The sequence below is a fragment of the Epinephelus fuscoguttatus genome, linkage group LG4 (assembly GCF_011397635.1).
Source record: "Epinephelus fuscoguttatus linkage group LG4, E.fuscoguttatus.final_Chr_v1".
Lineage (NCBI taxonomy): Eukaryota > Metazoa > Chordata > Actinopteri > Perciformes > Serranidae > Epinephelus > Epinephelus fuscoguttatus.
The window spans coordinates 29644936-29660853 of record NC_064755.1 but is presented as its reverse complement, the minus strand read 5'-3'; the positions used below and the strand labels follow the sequence as shown (position 1 = coordinate 29660853).

The following is a 15918-nucleotide window of genomic DNA, read 5'->3' as shown; positions in this document are numbered from 1 at the left end:
TTTTTTAAATCTAAAACATATTTCCATGAGTTTGCTCTCCTCTTCTGGTATTCCATACCCTTCCAAGTGTTGCTGCTGCAGTTTCTCGACTAATCTATTTTCTTTGTGGTTGCCCTTTTCTCAGTCATTGCCCTCTCTCCAAGCTTTCTCTCCTACGCTCATCCAGTGTTACTCACTCAGTCTCTCTCCTACTCTCTCCTTTATTCTTTCCTTATTCCCTCTCCCCTTCACATGGTAAGTCTCTAGCTCTTGCCCTGAGGGAAGCTCTCCCTTCCAACTCCCTGGACCTGCAGAGAACAAAAATCTATTCCTCTCCCTCTGTGTCACGGCTCCGTGTTTGTCTTTGGTAGCAGGCCAGGGGAGTCTATCCTGCGTGTGGCAGTCACTGTGTTACTGTGTCACTGTGTCAACATATGGTTGGCTTTGTGATGCTGGACACAGTAACGTTAAGCTTCAGTTATGCTTTCTGACCAGAGAGGCATGAGCTGACGTGAAATTATGATGAGGAAATGCTTAGATCTTTTATAAGCTGCAAGGGTTTCTCCTAATGGCAAAACTCTCCAAAACTGTAGGGGGCAGTGTATAGCAAACTCACATTTTATATCATGATTTCTCCATTTTATTGGCCAATCTGTGGCTGCGAAGATAGAAAATGTCAAAACCCACTGGGCAGAGCCCCACAGAAGCTGCGTCTGATAATGTAATGTAGCTTTGGTGATGTGGACACTCACAACCCTCATGGATTCATCAACCATAAATCAAGCATTACTCATCTTCACTTACATATTTGCTGGTCATTAACAAGTTTTGTTTATAATGGTATGGGGCAAAGTATTAAGTATTTTTGAGTTTATACAAAATCTACTTAATTATACAGTATATGTACTTATTATTAGGGCTGGGTGATATGGAGAAAAATCAAATCTCACAACATGTTTGGCCAAGCACTAATACATTTTTGCAATAATACTGTAGAGTTGACTATTTGCTTTGACACAAATACTTAAACAATGAGGTTTTTGATAAATAATTATCAGTAATGTGAAATAATGACTAAGTGGATAAAGGCAAAAAATAGAGCAGCTAGAACAGTCCGGTAAGGTCAGAAAATTACATCACTTTACTGTAATGCAGCCTTTAAAACCTGGAAAATGATAACACTATATCCAAAACTACAGTCTCATATAATGATATCCATATAATATTGATATATCACACAGCCCCACATACAACTGTTAAAACATAACCCCCAAATTAAAAAGAAACACACACACACACACATACACACACACACACACACACACACACACACACACCATACCCCCCATACAGACAACTATACACCCCACACAGACAAGGCCATGCCTCATTAATCTATCACTCCAACAAGCACCCCCTCACACCCTCGTTCCTCTCCTCCACCATGCATTTGCTACTTGTCCTGCTTGAGCGCGTCAGATTTACTACCTCTCTGCTCTACGGCTGAGGTTAGGTTGATATACAGTGAGTAATGAAAGAGAAAAAAAGGAGAGAATTGAAAAAGAGGAAGAGATGAGAAGTGAGATTTTAGCACTCCATGCCCTCAGCACCTCTGCTGATGAGTTTTGCTCTCCTGGCATCAGTCTAGTAAGAGCACAGAAACTCATCACCTCTCTGGGCAACAGCAAAGGTAATTATGACTAATGAAGTGCAGACTTTTACGGCCAAACATGAGCCTAACTGCATTTTGTGCAGCTCATAATGGCATACAGAGAGACACACTCTGCTGCACTGCATAAACATCACCCAGACGCAGAATCAAGGTCACCTCAGCAGATTAGCACAGCCTGTAAATGAGTTCAATTAAACAAGTTGCTAATGACTGCCAGCTAATGACCAAGTCCTACACTGGCAGCTTACACAAAGCAAAGCCTCTGTATAACCTACACTGTATGACAATCAGCCCATCTACAGGTACATTTATGGACTGTTAGTGTTTCTAAAAATAAATTACAAATGTCTATCTGCTCAGAGATTTTATCCATTAAAATAATTCGAACGGATCATTTACCTGACATGCTTTGTAGTGCTTAACTAATCCTAGGGGATTAATGAGAAGAGATTTTGTAAAGGAAAATAATATTCAGCTAAAATGAAATCAATCATTGAAGTGGTAAAACATACAATGGAGTAATTTCACTCTACACAATGAAAAGAAGAGGACACATTTTGATCAGCCAAAAATCTAGTTGCAATAATTAAACATGAGTAATGAGCTCCTCCATAATTAACCTGCTCCCCAAGCTACACTCTTCTCTATTAGAGAGAAGATCAAGAGAACACCAGAGACGGAGAGATAAGGGTGGGATATGAAATGTTCACACAACAGTGAGTGAGATCAAACCCATTTGCTGGGACCTGGGTGGAAACTTTCCATGCAATTAAATGGCAATTCCAATCATGAATTGGGAGAGGGGATCTCATCATCAGCAGAAGCTGATGGATTATGGTTATGAGCCTGAGCGTTGCTGTCACAGGGCCAAGCTAGGCTCACTCACCTCCACCACCCCTCTGCTCACCATCATTTACGCCAAGCTATTTAACAAGCCATTATGCCATCTCATTACATTTGACGTCACAGTAGGTTGTTTGACCCCAAGCAGCACATGGGCAGCGAGGTCAGGAAGAGCCCGGCAGCAATTAAAGAATCACAATCATCTTCTGCCTCTGAAGCAAAACATAAACAGATTACAGAAGCGCTCAAGCGGAGAGAGTATTTTGTTTTAAGAGAGATAAGAAGGTGAAATAATGTGTTCACATATTAATCAGCAAGACCCTGCACAACCAGAAATAAAACCCCATAATACACAAGGGAAACAACCACATAATGAGGAGCTAAAGGTCAATCCAGACCCTAGAACAGAGGAGGGCAACTTCCAGCTTCTCTTCAATCTGGTCCTCTGCCAGGATGATTTGAATCTTATATTTTCCCTTGTTGGGTCACACTGGAACTTTTAGGCATATTTTAAAAAATCCACTCTAGGTATTATAAAACAAATATAAAGTAAATTCAAATCCCAGCCAAAACGTAAGGCCCTGACACACAAAGCTGATGGTTGGCTGTTGGTCCAAGTCGGGCCATCAGTGAGCATCTGTCGCCCTAGTTTTGGTGGTGTCCTGAACTGTTAGTTGGTCCTTGTCAGCTTTTTCAGCTGATTCAGCATGTTGAATCTGTGTCAAACCCAGCAGAGCCCATCAGTGAATGAAATGACTCTAATTTTAGTTCAGCTCAGGACATGTGAAGAGAAACAGAGGTAAGGAAGGCAACAGAGGGCTCAAGTCAAGAGGGCGTGAGATCATAACAAACTTGTTATATTAGGTAAGTTATGTTTTAAGTCATTGAGCTCTTTAGCAGAAATGGTTTGTGGTTGTTTGTGTTATTGTTCGCAAAGCACATGGTAAATGTCCTTTGTTCTTTCAACATCAGCTTGTGTTGTTACTGTGCTAACTGGCTAACTAGCGTCTTGAATCCATCCTGTTGGTCTTCTGGTTAACTTTTCACAGTAACAAATAGAGACTACAGCCACCTGCTGGAATGGACAATCATTTCCTCTCACAAAGGCACAGAATACTAGTTGGCCGTTAGTCCAGGTGCAACTTTTTGGCCAAGACACAGTTAACGTGAGATGACTCAACAGTCAATCTTCGTCGCAACTAGTTCTTTGATGTCGGTTTGATGTGTCTGGGCCTTAAAGTCTCAATAAATTAAAGAGACTTGCAGTGAAGCTATGTCCATAAACCCATCTATTTTGTTTCCAAACCCACTTAAAAAGCATTAATAAAAATGAAATGAATCAAGATACACAGGCCTGCATCTCGGCTATACCTGCATCTCCCCTCTATCAACAGCGGTTCAATATAGGCTGACTGATGACCGTTGTCCTAGAAAATCACGATGGTGTTTCACATCTCTTCCTCCCAGTCAGTCCACTGTGGTAGCAGGCGAACTTATCCACACAGTTTCTGTTTCATGGCTGTTGTGGTGCCAGGTTTCAACAATATACTCCTTCAGGGAGATAAAAAGTAGTCCACTGGCTCAGTGAGGAAGCTCTCTATGTGGAGTTTTGGGTCTCAGCCAACACTATACCCCTACTGGAGGTCTAACTCTATAAACAGCTGGCCTCCTTCCCTCGAAAGACAAACCACCACGGTCTCAAAGTCCCTCTCATGGGGAAAATGTTTTGTGGGAATTTTAAATGGAAACCACAATTCCAACTTAGTGTATCTGTACAAGTCAAGAAGACTCACAAGAAACAGAAAAGACAAACATAAACTAGCATAGGTAGATTTTTTTTTGGTGAACTCTCAATGACTGAAGCAGAAATGGACTGTATTTTGGAGGGACAGGAAGAGTCACCCTGTGCTCTTGTCCTCTATGCTTCCTTCCTTGGTTGCTTATTGAGGCCAAGGCAGGGTTGCTGTACACTGGCTCAGCGGCGAGCCTCTCAGAAGGCGCAGTAAAACTAACCACCAGTGGGAGGTTAAGCTACTCCAGTGTCACTCTGACAACCCACAGTGATGCCGACACACTTCCTCTGCCAAGTTCTGCGGCTGGATCCTGACAAGGACAAAAATGTTTCCCAACTCGTCCGTTGGGGTCCGAGTCTCACGCCATGGATGAACAAGCTGAATAAATCATACAAGTATGACTAAAAGTGTAGAGCCAGAAAGCCTGAAGGAACAACAGAGTGGATTCTGAGCTTCTTTCATATTAGCAGACTGCCGGCCGCATGGCTGGGGGAGCTGAGCCCTTCGAAGCGCAGGCTGTTGTGAGAGAAACACTGAATTATGCATCTGAGAAGGGAGGGGAGATTGGCTGCTGGCTCCAATACCACCCCCTCCTCCTTTACCTCCTTTCCCATTCACTGACAGATAGATGAGGGCATCTAGATGAAGTTTCACAGGAGGTCAGCGCTGCGGACTCAGGATTGATAGACACTGTGGGGCGTGTCCCTCTTTCTCCTGTTTTCTGCACCATTTCACAGAATTGGGGGAAATGCCACTCTCCGCCCTCTCATCCAACAGGGGGGCGGGTGGGGAAGGTCCTGTCGCCTCTGGCGAAGACGTATGCTGGATGACATATTGATGACACATTTGGGACTCTGAAATCGGCAGAGGGTGGTTATGAGGCCTGCTGCATCGATTCTCAGGGATGAGGATGTGGTCTCCTGCCACACCTACAATGAGCAATGGGGTCAGAAGGTCACAATTTTAACTGCCTTCACCAAAAATCAATTCCTTATTAGAACTTCATCGCCATCGGAGAGGGAATGGAACGGCGATAGAATGAAGACAGAAGACATTCACCTTTGTCACATATGATTATAGATGCTCTCTGGTTTCCCTCCTGTTGTTATGGAGGAATTTCAGTGGTTCAGTCCCTCTTTCATTAGCTGGGCCTATACTGTTCCTCCTCCTCATTTGAACCTTTTTGCTCCTTGTCTCCTGACAGTTCATTGCCAGGCTGTTGGTTCTATTTCTGTCCATCGCCGCAGGCTATACATTCTGCATATTGTGCATGTACAGATGAAACCCACATATGAAACACCTGCTTTCCACGCACACCGTAAAATACTACATCCAGTATGAGGGTTTTTTTCCACAGCGATTTTCTATGCGGTTTCTTGGCAATGGGGAGAAGAAATCGTTTCTACAGCCTGGTGAATTAATGACAGGGTAAAATAACCTGCTGGTGTTGCTCAAAGACACCTGTGATTGCTTTCCTGCCTTAATTGATCATTGTTTGTCCACCCAGATGCCTTGCAAAAAACACTGTGTAAATCTCATTCCTGATGTCCTTCAATGCTGCTGTTTGTGAGAAAAGTACCTCTGGCTAAATGGGGTTCACAGTGAGACGGTGTTATAGATGAGGGCAGGTCCCTTAATGGCTTCTCCTGACTGTCATAACCACCCAAGGCCTGTGGCAGAAACATCCTCCTGCTGTCAATTTGGCTCCTGAAACTGGAGCAGCGGGCCCCTCCCTGTCCCTGTCCTCTAGACTACCTCTCTACCCCTGACGAATGGCTGTCAGTCAGTGATAAGCTGGCCAAGGCTACTAGAGACTGCAAACATGTAATAAAAGCAACCAGCATTACAGAGACAAATAACAGTATAGACTCCATCAACACCTATGCACAGTTTCACATACAAAGATACAAAAATGATGAAAAGCCGTCCCACTGCATTAATTTTAAAAATATAACAATGGAAATGGTGACTGATCACACATTAATTCATGCCTATATTGATCCATCAAATCTTTCATTCATACTGTATATGTGTACATAGGCATTAACCTCCCATTTGAGATTACGCAAGGTCGTAAAGGAGGGGCATCAGGGTACTATACATTACATCAATTTGCCTGATTATTTATGAGCTACTACAAGCTGTGGCCAATCTGCAGACACAAACAACTAAATGAGTGCATAAATATAGATGACATGCTCCAGGCTTATGGCAGGAATATACAATCCCCTCGGGCTATAGGTCCGTTTCTGCTTCTCCCCCCACCTTGAGCTTCGAGACGTGTATATGTATGGAACAGGGATGGAGGGGGGAGGCAGTGAAGCTATTTTTTCAGAGAGTCAGATTTATGATCTGGATAACTAGATGAGGGCAGATCAGCCTGTCGCATCCACACTTGTACGGTACATTTTTCAGAAAGCTTACCGCACGGTAGCTGTAAAATGCATTACCTGAATCCTACTTTCCTTGCCTCATGTAGCTCATCTCTTGTCTGACATACAATAGCGTCAGCTGATACATGGCATGCAGTCATCATGAAAATATGTTCTGTAATTTTCAGCATCTTGCTGGGGCATAAATCATCCCCTATAGCTCATGGTAAGAAACATCAAAGAAAGGGTGAAAAAACAGAGAGAGAGATGGATGTAAGCATGCAAACATACACAGAAATACACTCTACTTCCCCCTCTCTTTTCTGCCTCATGACATACACACTCCCACTCTCCACCTGCTTTTCCCTGTCTCCTGTCACAGTACACGTCTTCCTGGTTGCCAGAGCCCTGATAAATCCCATCATATGCAGGGATATGTGGTCCAGTCTTTCTTGACAAAGGTCGTTACCATTTCACAACACTGACCTTGACCTGGCGGCTGTTTGAAGAGCTGTGGAGCATGCTCTGTGGCTCAGGTGAGAGAGGAGGGGAGAGTGGGTGGTGGGTTAGATGACTGGAGGGGTTTCTAACAGGTTTTCCTGATGTATAAGCAACTCCCACAAGGCTAGCTACTATAAAGTACCGTCCAGCAAAACCTTTGGGATTCAAACAATTCCAGGTATTCACTGAATATGATTATCTCCTCATGCTTGAGATGAAACCTTTCCAGTAACCATCTGCATCAATCTGACTCGCTCATTCTGTCTACCTCATTTTTTTTGCTCCTTTTCATTTTTTTTCTAGTTTTCTCCATCGTATGCATTTTAAAGATGGTTCTGTTCGATGATGCATTCTAAGAGCACCTCACCTTGTCACTTTCCTGTCATATTTCACTCCATATTTCCCCATCTCCTTTTGTCCTCCACCCATGCCCTTCCCCACCTCTCCATATCACAGGCCACGGGGCTTTTCTCTCCTTTTCTGTCCTTGTCTCGCATCATCTCGTGACTTGGGGTGTTGTGTCCTGCTAAAAGTTTACCAGTTCGTATCGTTGAGAAATGACTGATGCTACATTTTTCATGCGGGGCATTAAAAATTCAAAAGATCCGTTCCCCTTCTTCATTCTGAGACTCAAGGAAAAAAAACAAGTCTCAATAATGGATGAGAGAAAGGTTTGCTAAGAAAAGAGAGCCGGTGTGGTGCGATTGAGCTGAGGGGAGAGAGAGAGGGAGTGAGAAGGGGGATGGAGAGGATGATGTATGGATGGACACGGCGAGAAAGATGGAGACAGATAGAGGGAAAAGGGAGTTGGTGACCAGTGGTTTTGATAGACAAGGAGAGGAAGAAGGAGTGTCAAAATATGTCGAAGGTGATCTGACCTGTGGTGAAACATTTCTCTTCCACGTGCAGCCTTTGTCCATGGGTGTACACAGCTGGCTGCTCCTGGTGCTCTGCTCTTAGTCAGTCACGCACAGCAAACGCAGCCTGTTCTGTCTCACAATGCCAAACATTCAAAACACACATTTGTACAAACACACACAGAAACACATAGAGTTCTCATCAGCTTGCTGCTACAGGGTAGATATTTGTTACTATAAAACAGCATTCATTGTCCAAGAGCCTATTTGTCACAGGAAAATATTAACCCGGCTGAAATTTCTCATTTTTAACATTCCTGAAGGCTCAACGCTGCTATTGTAAGAGCCTCGTTGGACAGTGGTAACAAGTTGAGAGTGAAGACACTTAACTACTCACCATGTAGACCATGGTGAGTATAACCATAAAAGATGTTTCACAGGATTTCACGCCTGTGGAAGCTCAGTTTATCACCAGCAATATTTGACATGCAATAAAATATCAGTAGTACAAACACAAAACATCTGCCATGAAGGTTTTAGGTGCCATCTCCAATTCTCTTCACTCTCAAAAAGAAAATGCACATGTAGGCTTCATGGGCATTTTGATTTTCCAATGTCTAGACGTTATCAGGGTTGCATCAACAATGAAAGAATAACTCCCAATCATGTTGTGCATTGATGGGCAAAGTAAAAAATGATGCACAAGAGGTGAAGGAACAAAAAGGCAATATTAGACTCATACATTAGGCTGTCACAAAAAGGCCTAAAGTGCATCAGAAATATTAGGACAGTTTAAGGCACATATAAAATCCATGCCTATGGATATAAGCATTATTTTATAATGTCCCTCTTGTACTCTGCCAACAAAACAGAGCCGCTGGGGTGACAAGGCCTCTCTCAGGATGCCATCTAGTGGTATATCATAAGACACACACACTTTGTACTTTATTTAGAAAGAAATTTAAGGAGCTGCACATTCCAAGATATTAAACCAGCTTTCCTGACAGGCAATTTATGTGTAGTGTCATGATGCTTATTTTCTGTACCACTTGAAAGCTCTTATCCAGTAATAAATGGCATCAAAGTCCTGAGGGTAGGTCAATTAAAAACCAAGTCAGTGTTTTCTTATATATGTCCTACACAAAGATGTGTCCTTGTACAAGAGTGGATTATAATGATCAGCCAGGAGCAGTAAGAAATCAGTGATTTCACCTCAACACCAATGTAACTTAATTCTTTTTTGAGACATACAAATGCATGCTTCAAAATAAAATCGGCATCAAATAATCACGCTCACACTTGTACAACCAAACTGCACTCTCACAGGCGCACACACTCTCACAAATGTTACAAAGCTCATTAGTATGTTGCAGGGCGTTATCAGTCTAATGAGTGCAGTATAAACACGTCGATCAGAGGGAGACAGTAGAGCATCAGAACTGTGAAGGCAGAGACAGAACAGACTTCCCATGCTGTCAAAACAATCACAGAAGATAGTGTAGAAGATTGCAGACCCATCAACACATTGCACACTGGTACATGTCATGATGTTAAGTCTAATAAAGGGCACAAGCTCAAACCCATTCTTACCAAAAGACTATCTTTAATAGTGGATGACAAATATAAACTCATAACTTATTTTACAGTTGTGCGCTGTAATTTACTCAAGCAGTAGTAAACAGTGTAGTTTTGTTGGAGACTATTTTCAGCGGTGGATTTGGGGCTTTCACACTAAAACCACACCTAGTAGTGGCCAAGTGCAGCTCACCACAATAATTACATTTTTCTGCAGTTGAGATGTGTGTTCATATGTTTTACACAGAAAGAAAATTTTGCAACACAAGTCAACATATCACAGAAGTCACAAGACTATCCCAAACTTTGCTGCAGAATCAAACGGCCACAGGAGCGGCCACCACAGCTGTCCATAGCCAATGCATGGCAGCTTGCCATATGCCGCACTTCACCACTGCTTGGTGTGTTTTCGTCATAGCGCCAGTTTTTATTTGCATTGTTTATACTGCCTGACATGCACCATCTCAGAAATGTAACAACACGTCACGGCACTGCAGATCAAAAAACAACTGTGGTCAGCTTGGTAGCATCACATTCTCCTTTTCCGTGAACATGACCCAATCAAGGAGAGGTTAACTAAAGAAGTCTGTAAATATGTAAATTCGTATGAGTCTACGTCGCCACATTAACTGTTGTTCAACATTTATTAGCTTCAACTCAAACATGATCCGCTCAGTTTCAGTCGCCTTTTTTGATGTACACAAAGAAACTCAACACAGTGGCACACAGACCCCATAGCAGCATACAAGTAAAAATGTTCACAACTAGGGTTGGGAAATATGACATAATACGATGGTACTGAAGGGTATTGGTGTTTTCATGAAATATTAACACAATAATATTTTTGATAGATAATCATCAGTAATGTGGATATGATGACTAAATGAGTCGGGCAAGTTCAGAACATTGCATCACTGTACTAATGAAGCCTTTAAACCAGAAACAGACAGCATTAATGATATTGTGATATCAGAAATCTAAGCCAATATATAGTGTCATTTAATAATAATGATAATATACATATATATATATATATATTGCCCAGCCCTACTCACAACTGCATAGATAACCATAGGCTACATCATAGGCTATACGTAGAACTTGCATAAGACTATAAGTCAGCCTTTAGTGAGTATTCATGGCAGCAGACAGTGTATGTGGGATCAACTCAAAAAGCATACAGCTCTCATGCTCATCATAATGAGGACCATGTCAGCCATGTGATGTGATGATATGTTTTGGACAATAATGGAGCTCTGTGGCACAGAAGAATAAGCTATATAAGGCTTAGAATTGTTGCTTTTGATAGGATTTATGCAATATGGAAAATATAAAATATTACCAGACATAGATTATAATATCATGAGTAGCAAAAAGGTGAAATTAATAATACTGAATTTCTCATTTTGCCAACAAATGCCAAGACTTTTAAACAACTATTTTTCTAAAACAGATGCTAACTAGCCTGTTGGTCAGGTCATGCTTTATAAGCATTGCTGGTCATTCTACTAAACCATAAATACACACAGAATTTGAGAGACATTAGCACACACACACACCCATGCACATTCCCACTCTATAATCAACAAATTTCGACACCAGCCAGCATCAGACATCACACACACACACACACACACACACACACACACACACACACTCCCGCCACTATTCAACAACCCCTCTCATTGTGTTGATTTTGCTCCCTCTCCAGCTTTCATTTGGGTGTTTTATCTTTTGTTTACTGGTGGGTTTTATTCTCAGTGGCTCGGGGAAGTAAAGTGTTGGCAGAAGCTCAGTTTGATCTGCGGTCGTGGATGAAAAGCGCCAGTGGGGGAAAACAAGGGCATTTTAGAAATATAAAAACACTGCCATGTAATTACAATGAAAATACATAAATATGAGTCCTCCTGACAGCGAGGGAAAGTGCCAGTGTCAGCATTGTGATGGTAAACAGTCTGCGAGGGAGTGTTTGTGTGACTCTGTGGGGGTCACCTCTACAATAGACGAGATGGAGTTTCAACTGGGAAATAAAAAGTCCGGAAACTTCCTCACAATCCAACCAGCCCTTTCAGGCGATGAGGCTGTGAGTCGGCACACAGCAGGCTGGTGGTGATTTAGCGTCAACAACACCACAAGACAATTTTGATGTTGCGGGGAAAAAAAAGGAAAAACAAAGCACAGAGGACAAGGATTTGCCAAAGTATACCAATGAATAGTTTTACTCATAGCGAAGATAAAAGCTGATTTGATTACTATAGGAAGAATAAAAGGGAAGATGACAATTCAACTTTGTATGTTTGCCAGATTTCATTATTTATTTTCTCTGGAAGTCACAAATGATTGTAAATTAGAGCTGGAGGACCAGGCCAAATTCAGCGTGATGATATTCATATTTATCTCAATTACACATCTAGAAAAAACATTTTTTATGTTACTTTTTTTATTATGTTCTCTTCTCCTTAAACAGGAGAAACACATAATGACAGTTATATTATGGACTGGTATAAACTGGAACGTGGGCTGGCTGGTTGGACATAAAGCTGTAACAAATAGTCGAATAACAGATTAGTTAATCTACAGAAAATTCGTTTTCATAATGCACTGATTGTTTTAAATAATTTAGTCAAGCAAAGATGTCGAATATTTGCTAGTCAGAGCTTCTTAAAAGGTATAGTACACAGGATTTTCCTAAAAAAATAAATGTATAGGCAGAAATAATCGGCCTCAATCATATATGTGGTAGAAGTATGTGTCGGTGTTTTCACTGTATCAGCAGAGACCCTGCCCTCTGCTTGTATTGTCTTATTTTATTCTTGTTTTGCAGTGTGTGGAGTGTCAATAAAACTGTAACCATAGAACTGGTTTGGACGCATGCTCTGGGCAACAACAATAAACCAGTGTTGTTTATTTATTATTACATATGCTCACCTTCACACAGGTAAAACATTATATATCCATAATCCATCACAGGTAAGTTTCCACTCAACAGTTCAGTGTATGTCAAAGGTAAGTTTCCATTCATCAATGTCAGTGGTGTCTTGCACAGTATTCCGGTACTAAAATAGTACTGTGGTACTAGAGTATTCCAAACAGTACTATACTGCATTTGGAAAATACCGGTACTTTGAAATTGATTCAATTCCAGTGTCAGAAATTAGCAAGGGCCACGGGCCATTTGGCCCGCAATTTATCCAAGAATTCCCCCAAAAGCCATGTTCCGGGGGCCAAAATTGCCCCCCAAGTTTTTGAAACAACTATATGTATTTATATTTTTAACAGTATTACAATCTGACATTAAAGTATAATTTTATTTTCATTAAATTAATTTACCGTCACGTCTACAACTCATTTTCCAGACATAATCAACGAGATTGCACTGATTACGTGAGAGTAATCTGACAGAGAAGGGGAGGAGGCTTTGCTGTACCATAAGTATAAATTAACCATTTCTTGGGTGATCTGTGTCTACACAATGACAAATTAATAAAAAATTAAGGTAGAATGAATGCTGAATTTTAAATTAACTTACTTCCAGGATGGCATCTAAGGAATTTATAGTAATTTGGCCTTTTTAACAGTAAAAGTAACTGTAATGTAGTGAAACATTAGTAGTGCTATCAGTAGATTAATGGTTAAATCATCACATTTAAACTGGTTGAATTATAGGAAATCTGAGTGATATTTTGCAACCATAACTTTATGTAACCCATTATTTATTTCATTTATAGTGGTTTCTACTGAGGAGTGAAGACACTAACTTAGTTGGTTTTGCTTTTCATGTGCTTATTGTTAGAACATAATTACAATTTTTTGATGGCCTCCAAACATTTTGACCCCCCATGCCCCCCCATTTTTTAGACCGTGGAGGCCAAAATTGCCCCCAAAATATTTTGTTAATTTCATACCCTGTTCAATTCATTAATTTAGTTAATTTATTTTACTCTTTTATGCACACAAACGCCTTTCTTGTTCCTATTGGAGCACAGATTGCGCAAGTGGTGTGTATGACAACACCTGTATCAACATTCGCAGCTGGCGCACGTGAAAAAAGGCAAGAGAAAGTCTGAATCGCAAAGGGAGACAACACGAGACAACACAAACTTGGTGGAACATTTACCAAACTGTGACGTCCGTACCGAGGTACTTACCGAACCATGATTTTTTTGGTACTGTTACATCCCTACTATTTATTGTTCTAAAGGTTTGTATCCAAAAGGACTTTTCCTTAGGAAAAGTACCGAAGAGTATCGAAAAGTATCGAAATTCATATTGGTATTGGTACCGAAACAAAGATTTTGGTATCATGACAACACTATGTCAGTGTCAACATGCTACAAACTCTTTATGCTGCCACACTCAACATGGTCAAAAAACTGTTTGCTTATGTCCTCCATAGTTTACCTTTAAATGTGAGGCTTTTCTGTATGTCATATCATTTTGATTTTGGTCAAGAGAGGCCATCATCTTGGGTTCTCAGACATTTTAATAGGCATTTTTCCCAATTTTGTGGACTTTTCAAACAATTAATCAACTAAACAGAAAATCAGTCGATAAATTAGCTGATAATTAAAATAATGGTAAGGTTAAGTATTTTTTGTTGGGAACATACTGTATATTTAAAGATATAGCAACAATATACGCAGTAGGGCTGCAACGATTAGTTGACTAATCGACTATTAAAATAATCTGTGACTATTTTAGTAGTCGACTAATCGGTTTGAGTCTTTTTTCATAGAAAACTACTATAAAAGTACCTCAAAATACTCTTATTGCAGCTTCTTACATTCAGATATTGGCAGCTTTACACACTCTCCCATGACGGTGAACTAAAACCCATTAGTGTGAGTACGAAACAAGACATTAGATGACATAATTTTGGGGTTTGGGAAAGACATTTTTCAACATTTTAACACATTTTTCGATAAAATGATTAGTCGACTAATCGAAGAAATAATCGACAGATTAGTCGATAATGAAAATAATCATTAGTTGCAACCCTAATATGCAGTACAAAACATGTTTCACATTTTCTTTATTTACTCATCTATTGGATGGAGTTCTGGTGAAATGTCACTAATTGTTTTGGCTGTTCTCAGTTTAATTATATGGGATTCCAACAATTCTTTGAACACTGTGGTATGGGCAAGTTTACTTTGCCAGTTCAAAAGATTTAATTTACTGTCCAGATTGTAAATTCCTGTCCAGCACAGTGAAGTAGATTTGATGTCTTCCTTGTGAATTTAATACAAATCAACAGATGGTCAAACCCACATAGTTTTGCCATCCACCATCACAGAAAAAACAAATTGAGTCTTCGCACAGGGCTTATGCGGTGGAGTGAGTTGTGATTGCATGGCAGCAACACATCATAAACAGGCGCTTTTCCCAGCATGAGGAAGATAAGAAACACTTTTGGCCACATTAAAAAAGTAACAAGTAAACAAGAGTGGAGAAACTTCGAAATACGTAATCACTCGATTCTGATATAAGAAACGGCATCTGGGAAAAAGCTAAAGAGCAGCAGTGTGAGGGAGGGAGAGAGGAGGAGAGACACTTATCAAGAGTGGCGCCATTTAGGGTCGACATTTCAAAAAGAACTGTGCGCAATCCCAAATCAGTACTCAACAACTCGTCACAACTGTTTATGTGCACACATAAAGACAATCATTTACACAAGCACATGCACATACACACATACTGTGCCCGGAAAACAACAACCTCCCAACGACCCATGCTTATCTCAACACACCCAGGCTTTCTCTCTTTGGCATTGACTCACTCTCTCGCTCTCAAACATACACACACTGACACACACTACACACACAAGCCTATCTTTCATCCCAAAATTCATGGAGGCAAATCTCTCTCATCCTCTACCAACCATTCTTTCTCTTCAACTCTCGCAGGCACCGTTCCCTCTTCTGTCCCAATATTGCCTCGGAAAAATCTCCCCATTTTTCTGGATAACACTGACCAATCGCTGTCACAGCACACTCTGCATCCCTTCTTTTCTCTGGCCTTGTCTCAGTCCAACTGCTTTTTTCTCCTGAAATAATCTAGTTCAGCCCCAAGCAAGTGTGACAATACTTTTTTCATTAGCCAAACCCAGAAGAATTGACTTAATATGCACCCCGTAACACAGGTTTACAGGGTTTCAACTTAGACAGATGCGGTGAAAATGATCCCAAATCATGTTAAAGCACAGTACACAATGACTTAGCAACAATTTCAATGGGTTACACCATCATTATCCGCTCTGTGTCACTGGTCATCACCATGCAATACAGCAGGAAAGCTAAAGCTGATTCCCAAATACTTTCTTTCTT

The 15918-nt window shown here is 40.9% G+C and overlaps 1 protein-coding gene across 4 annotated transcripts in view; it reads right to left on the bottom strand.

The window, feature by feature from the left end:
* The window catches only part of reln (reelin), a 226172-nt gene that overhangs the window by 135140 nt on the left and 75114 nt on the right, over nt 1-15918 (bottom strand). Inside the window, exons 1-2 of one of the 4 annotated variants that reach the window (XM_049573802.1) lie at nt 15474-15523; nt 8039-8149 (exon numbers count right to left, since the gene is read on the bottom strand). The exons of 1 other annotated variant lie outside the window; for it this stretch is intronic. The gene's annotated coding sequence lies outside the window, so the exon portion shown is untranslated. Of the gene's footprint in view, nt 1-8038; nt 8154-15473; nt 15524-15918 lie in introns of those variants that run through there. 2 more of the 4 variants (XM_049573801.1, XM_049573800.1) reach the window with 2 other exon arrangements.